The sequence below is a fragment of the Patiria miniata genome, unplaced genomic scaffold (genome assembly GCF_015706575.1).
Source record: "Patiria miniata isolate m_02_andy unplaced genomic scaffold, ASM1570657v1 HiC_scaffold_29, whole genome shotgun sequence".
NCBI lineage: Eukaryota > Metazoa > Echinodermata > Asteroidea > Valvatida > Asterinidae > Patiria > Patiria miniata.
Window position 1 is genome coordinate 6,558,905 of NW_024037068.1, and position 7,627 is coordinate 6,566,531.

A 7,627-nucleotide genomic window follows, 5' to 3' on the forward strand; every position below is an offset into this window, starting at 1 on the left:
TCCACAGCCCTACCTCTAAGCTGATGTTTTGAAATGTTGTTCAATTTTTTTTAGTTTCAACTTACGACAACGTGAGATATTACAAAACAACTCCACATCATGAAAACGCCAATAAAAATTAAAGACGTTACTTGGTGACCTCAGTGGAATACTTTGAGAAAGCGAAATCTGGATATAATTTGTCACAAATTAAAAACTAGAAAACAAATTGTTTTTAACTCCTTTCAACAGTGGCTTAAATCTGTGCCGCCGAGTGGGGGATGGGGAATGATGTAAATCCGAAAATTGCCCAGCCGTTGACATTCAAAAAGCAGTGGGGGCGGACACCACATTACAATATAGATCAATAGATCAATTTGTATACTCGCACTTACAAAAAGACGGAGTATTTTAAAAGGTGAGCAATCTATTATTTAGTGCTAATTAATATTTGGGGGGATGTTCGAAAAATACCTCGAAAAATCTGGATGCGTATGATTTCGTATCTGCATGATAGAGGACAATAGGGTCCCCAATTTACAAGAGGTCCCCAATTTGGATTCGTGTACAAAACATCTTCCTAAAAAGTTAAGTACAAACAAAACAGGGACAATAGGGGGTCCCAAATTACAGGCAAATACACATTTGGGTGTGTGTGTGGGGGGGGGGATGATTCAACAGCCCAACCCCCTTGTCAAAAGTGTGTGTGGGGGGGTATCAACACCCATCCCCCGATTTAGGCCCCTGCCTTACACTTGACGTTTTCTTGTATAAATTTAGTAACATGTCCGGAGATTGTTACATTAATATTTCCACTTTGCCTATGGAACACCCTAATTGTTTTCCTCAACCAGTTTCAAAAACATAATTCAAAAGTTTTTCTGCAGGCTACAGAAATCTATAATATTTTTAGAATTTTATCCAGAACTGCGCCTGTATGCCTTCTAGGATAAAACTTAGCACATAGAAAGGTGACGAGTAGACCTAGTTGAAACGTTGCAAATTACTTTTTATATCTTCCTCACTTTATACAATTAAAACAGATATTCAAACTAAACCGTGTGATTACATCACATGGTCAGCGTAAACTAAAATACATTCGGTAACTGATTTTCAAATGAGGGTTAGCTTTACCAATCTCATCTTTTATTTCAATACAAATGCAAAGCCGGCCCGAAGTATAGGTGCAAGAAGCGAGGGAAATAGCCGCTTGACTGAGTTTGTCAGTTATACGCATTTCCGGAGACAGCACTCTTTTATTTGTCTTTAATTGCTAATTGTGTCACCATGCTGGCAACAGGCAATAATTCTTTCACAATATCCCAAAACGTTTTAAATTTATGTTTGTTCTTTTTTAAAGAATGAAATGCGTTTTTTAATTTAGCCATGACAGTTTTCTTGGCTTTCCCTTTAATTTCAGGCATTTCCTTCAGCACTTCTTGCACAGTACTTTCCAAATCCACCTGGCTTCCGTCCTCGAGTGCAAGGACGTCAGAACTATCGACCGGTAGATTGCCTGCGGGCGCTCCAAATATTTCTTCCGTTCTTTCCCAGCATACGCGGGTACCGTCCGGGTAGTGAATCTCCCTTTTTTCGTGTATGCGAGCTCCCCCCTGTGCCATAGTCTATCCCGTTGAACTCTTGGTCTTTATTGGAGCTTTCTCGTCAGTAGGTTCCGCACTAGTGCTAGACTCTGATTCAAGGCAGCTGTATATAGGAATAAATTTGTGACCCCATATTTAAGTTGGTGGAACCACATTGGTAGACTTTGTAGTAACCAAAGTTTTGGTTAAATTTACCCAAAGATTCCAGCCCATTGTTTGTGTCAGTTGTAGTTTGTACCTCCGCTTGCTTAAACTTTAATACAGAGTGTCTAAAAAAACCAACCACAAAAGCGTCTTCTTTTTCCCGACCTGTCTACGATCTGTCTACGGTTTCAACTGTCATTTGTAAGGAATGTAAGTGGTTTTGGGGTGAGGGTAGTTTTGCTTTTTTATGTTTCAATCTTTCTTTCTTTATTTTGTTCGTTTAGGCCCCCAAAAAGTCTCCAGTTTCTGGTATGGAGCTTGTCCAAAAAGTAGTGCAGCGACGCGGCTTTTTTTTTATTTACCTGATTTTTTTGCCTCAAATGTCGGCTGATGACTGCAAATGTTGCCCGACTAAACTTAGTGCAAATATATGGGAGTCCAGAGAGGCCACATAAAGCTTATTCTCGATCATAACCCCATTAAAAAAAACACGTTAAAATTGTGCAGCAGCAGGATTCCAGTCAAAACAGTGAGTTTGGCGGTTTTGAGACATCATCTTTCATTGAAAAAAAAACTTTTTCATTTTGCCGACGCGCATGGCTACGGCGACGCACGCGCATACCAGAAACCGGAGACTTTTTTTTTTGCCTGATGTGGGTGGGTTTTTTTTTTGCAACAATGGTCAATTATCCTTAAGGAAGTAATGATATTCCTGAAAAGAACATTTCGGTTAACTTCTTGGATGTCTATCTAGCGTTTCTGTCTCTGCCCTCAACTCGGTAGACTATTTGTTACGGTAGGCAAGTTTCGGTCCGTTTCGGTCAAAACATCAGAATGAAAAAGTGGTACTTGTTTGTAATTGGCAGAAACTCAATAAATATTTACCCGATTGGAAAGACCGTCACGTTGTTGAAAAGCTAATAAGCTATATTTTTTTAATATGCATAGCTATTTTTGAATTTCTTTTTTTGTTTTTTAGAATCTGTAAAAATTAGGACGCTCTGAAGGTTCGGGCTTTTTTTTAGACACCCTGTGTAAAAAATCATTTAGTTTTAAACTTCATGTAAGAAAGCCGACTCAAGCTTTAGTTTAGTTATCTTCAAAATAATTCTAATAACCATTGGGAGTTAGCCAAATTACAATTCGTTCGACAGCTTGGCCATGGAGACTAAACAAATAATGAATGTTTGTGAGTGCAATGATCAGAATAAATTCATGAGGTGACAGATGAAATGTTCCATTCCACGAGGCAAAGCGTAATATTTGTTTTATATAACACCTGACTAAAACCCTGTCATCTGGTTGGTTGACTTTTAATAGCCAATTTATTCAGGTTGAAAACTGTTTAAAAGTTCGACACGTTTATCATATTAAATTTATGCAAAGTGTTTAACAGGTTGAGAACCATCACATTCAAATAATGTCGATTTCAAACAGCAAACCACCAGCAGCAGTGACATCGTGCAATGGAGCTCTATTCAACCTGCAGTAGAGCATCCATTGCACTATGCGCGCCGTGCGTTGGGAGGAATAATTCAATGACATGTGATCAACGATCCACCAATAAGATGACGGGGATTTATTCAGGTGTTGTATGATTTGCAAATAATGAATGTTTGTGAGTGCAATGGTAAGAATAATTTCATGAGGTGACAGATGAAATGTTCCATTCCACGAGGCGAAGCCGAGTGGAATGGACATTTCATCTGTCACCGATTATTCTTTCTATTGCACGTTTCTATTATTTGTTTTATATAACACCTGAATAATGTCATCTGATTGGTAGACTTTTAATTGCCAATTATTCAGGTTAAAAACTATTTAAATTGTATAAATATAAATGTTTATATTAATGCAAACTGTTCGACAGGTTAAGAAAAATCATTTTCAATTTATCTCGATTTAAAACAGCGCTACCACCAGCAGCAGTGACACCGTGCAATGCAAATTCTATTCACAGTGCAATAGAACTTCCATTGCACTGTGCGCAGCGCGCCACGCGCGCGCTGTGTATTGGTACGAATAGTTCAATGACATGTGATCAACGATCCACCAATCAAATGACGGGGATTTATTCAGGTGTTATATGATCAAGAATATGTGGGCCTTCATATCCCTATCTTACAATATTACACTCCATTTTGTGTGACAAGCCTCTCAGACTAAATCCAACTTCATATCCAAATCCAAGTCTTGGCTTTAATAATGCCTATTGCGGGCATTATGTAGTCCGGATCCAAAAAAAGTGCAATGGAAGAACATATCAATATTGACAGCTAAACCCAGTCTGTTTTTAAATATAAAAGAAAAAATGGTTTATGCACCTTGCTATCGCTTACCAAATAAAGATGGACGAGCTTCGTTCATCGGCTTCAGATCCGACGGAGTCTTTCCTTGATTTGAATCCTGCAATTAAAAAAGTTACATGTTAATAGTTTCACCTTCTGCGTGGAATCTGTAACCAAAGTTTTATGCTCTAAGGGGCCATTCATAATTTTCAATGTTTTAAAATTTCGACTACTTTTCCAAATTGTGGGTGGGTGGGTCAAGCTAAATAATTGAAAATCGAAATTCACTTTTCATGGAAAACAAAGAGCCAAAAAAAAATTGATATTTTGACTTGCCTGAACCACGCGCAAGCGTTCCGATATTGCGATGCGTGTTTCATTTCCAACTTCGTCCCCTGTATGTTCTGTACATTTTTTTTCCGAAAGGACACGCAACCCGCACAGGCTCGCCAGTTGGATGTAAGGCATGTACAAAAAGACTAACAGTTATTCCAAGGATCCGTGTCTATTAAATGTGAATTCAAATTCGCCATTTTTTAGTAATTCGATTTGTGTTTTTGTTTGTACAGTAAGCTTAATTTTGTTTGCGAGTTGATTAACGCAGTAAGGGCCGAGGCACGATGTGCACTCCCCAAATTACAGCCTATGCTCTTTGTAAATGTTGAAATGAAATATGATGGCTTTTCCTAACTTTGATTGCACTGTAAAAAATAACGGATAAAACACTGTTAGTGTTAGGCAATATAATTTAACCCAACATTGTTTGGAAATTACCCAATTTGGGTAAAAAATTGGGGAAAATTTGCCCAAGAGATTAACCTGTTGATATGTTGACCAACGCTGGTCTACATATTAACCCATTTTGCCCAAGGGGTTTACAGTGTGGGATCAATAAGGTATCAAATGTATTCTGGGCAAGCAGTTTATAAAAAAAGAGTAACCCCATAGGTCCCTTCATTCTATACTTTTGACTCAACTTACCTTGATTATGACTCAGAGATAGTCAAACGTTTCACAGATTCGTTTCGGTTCTTGCTTACTCCGTTTACGCTCGCTCACGGGTACGGTGCAGGTCAGGCCACCAACTGAAGTGGCTGCTCTGCGCTAAATAAAACTGTCAATGCGTCTGCTTACACCTTGTTGACTTAAACGATGCGCTATCCAATCACATCCTCGACATCCTAGTGATGATAAGGGTGTAGGCCCAGTGGCGTAGTGGGGGTGGGGGGGGGGGGCGGCCGGGGGGGGGGGGGGCTGAAACATTTCATGGGGGGCGTCATGTAGATCAGTGATATTTTTTTTAGAAACTCAAAATCTCAGTGGGGGCGACAAGGTTTCATGGGGGGCTGTCCCCCCCCCAGCCCCCCCCCCCCCCCCCCGGCCACGCCACTGCGTAGGCCTACAGTGTATATCACACACAACAGAAAACTAATCCTTGTGTTCTCTTGCGTGTACAAACACTGTCTTGTGGGGTACCGGAACAATGGGAGGTACCCCACAAGGAACGCCCACAAGTTTTTCACGAAATATATAGATGTATGGATTTTACTCAAAAACTAGGAATTTCCAAGGTGGGTTTCCATGTCGCAAATGGAAGAGTTTTAGAAAAGGGATATTAGGTCCGAATTTCAGCCCAGGAAATAAACTATGGTTAAAATAAGAGCATTTGATATAAGTGTGCGACGTTGCAAAATTTTAGTACAGGAGAACAAAGGAAGTACCCCACTTCTTTGCCTATGTAAGCGTGAGTTTGTCTTACATACGCAGTGTGGACTTCCGAACAAAAGACGTCCACATAATGTAGGTAGCACCGACGTTGTGTGTGTTTGTGTGTGTGTGTTTTTGTTAAACATGTTTAATAATTGTCTATATGGTCCAATTCGACAAGTACAGCAGGCGCGGTTCTAGACCTTTTTTGAGGGGGGGGGGTAGCAGGGTGGATCCAGAACTTGTTTCAGGTAGGTGTGCTGAAATGTAGACCGGTTATTTTCTCCGGACACTTAGGTCTCCGAAAATCAATAGGTGGGGGAGGAGGGGGCTCGTGCCATACTTTCATTGGGGAGCGCTGATAAAAATCCTACAATCAGGCAAACTAAAAGTGTCCAAATGCACCTTTCCCACGACTATTTATTTAGTCCGAGACCGTATGCATGTACGTCACTAGACTTGACTCAAGTCGGAATTACTTTAATTCGGTATCTTAATTTTTAAAAAAGTAGCAAAATTCACTTAGTTTACGTCTTTCCAGTTGCCCGACAAGGTACACTTCAGCGCGCATTCCACTTCAGTGCCGTATAACAATGCGCACACACTGTATGTACATTGTACAACACGCGTATTACACGTACATGTCACTGCATGTGTGTGCATGTATTTCAGAGCATGTGCATACATGTGGTGCAAAAGTTAGCAATGGGTTGCTGCATCACTTGAAAATAACATGAACATGTACGTTTTTAACATGATGGTCCGGATTCGACGCATGAGGGCGCGCGTTATATACTGTAAGTATGCGATATGCGCTGTGAGTGGATTTACTATATAGGCACTGACCGAGCGCATCCCAGACTTGGCCAAGTCTAGTACGTCACAGTCTCAAATTTCCTAGTGCATTTTTTGTATGCATTTTTTTTAGGGGGGCCTAGAAACCTCCCCCTAGCCCCCCTCCCCCCCATCTCCCCCCCCCCTTAGAACCGCCACTAAAGTACAGGCCAAATGTATTCTCTGGAATTTCCTTACTGATATATAAAAATAGAGATTAGTTATCACTGCATCTAAATAATATGAACTAATAGATGGTTTATTATGGCGACTGTATGTGTAAATAGCAACAACGCTACTTAACTTAATTTACGACTCCACAAAATTACCCCTGATTGTAATAAACATGAGTATGCAGAAGTTGTTCAAACTTTAAAACAAACAAAAAACATACAAAAAAGAAATTCTATCCAAGATTTTAATTCAACTAATCTTAAACTTCTGGTAGCTCGGAACGAACTTTAGTCTTCAGTGCCCAAAATACGGTAAGACGTTGTGTAATCCCCCTGAGAGAATTATTTGCTTACTTTTAAACATGGGTATCAGCCAATATTTTGCACGAGTATGGCGCATACCGAGAGTTGTTTTATATCTTGGAAGGGAAAACAGTAAAACCTCCACATGCGCACGCGCCGCAGCAGGATTACAGATCTTGATTATCAGTGACTCTTAACAGGGGTACCTCTCCTTTAGGTAGACTATTTTGTTTCCTTCAATAATTATTCTCACTGCCCATGGGTAAAATGGTACATGATTGTGAGGGCAACAACTCATATCAGATCAGACTCTGAAACGGTTCAGTTGACATTTACGATAACAACGATGCCAGGGTGGAACGAAATTTAACTTTGTACCGACGGTCCCTTCATTCTTGGAAACAAGATATAAATACAACCTTATTTTTATTTTAGCATGTCATTTGTCTGTTTAATCATTAAACAGACAAATGGGCGGAAATCCGGGGGGGGGGGGACAGGGGGGACACGTCCCCCCCCCCCCCCATGAATTTGGTAAGGGGGGACACAATGTCGAATGTCCCCTCCATGTTTTCATGTGTAGGTATGGGTGGGT

General features: G+C 40.3%; 1 long non-coding RNA gene across 1 annotated transcript; it reads right to left on the reverse strand.

The window, feature by feature from the left end:
- Window positions 1–726: 726 nt before the first annotated feature.
- Window positions 727–5,110, reverse strand: LOC119736229. Its single transcript, XR_005272290.1, has 3 exons — window positions 4,997–5,110; window positions 4,067–4,133; window positions 727–1,686 (listed from the first exon to the last, which is right to left on the reverse strand). It is a non-coding gene; the product is annotated as an uncharacterized LOC119736229 (long non-coding RNA).
- Window positions 5,111–7,627: the final 2,517 nt, after the last annotated feature.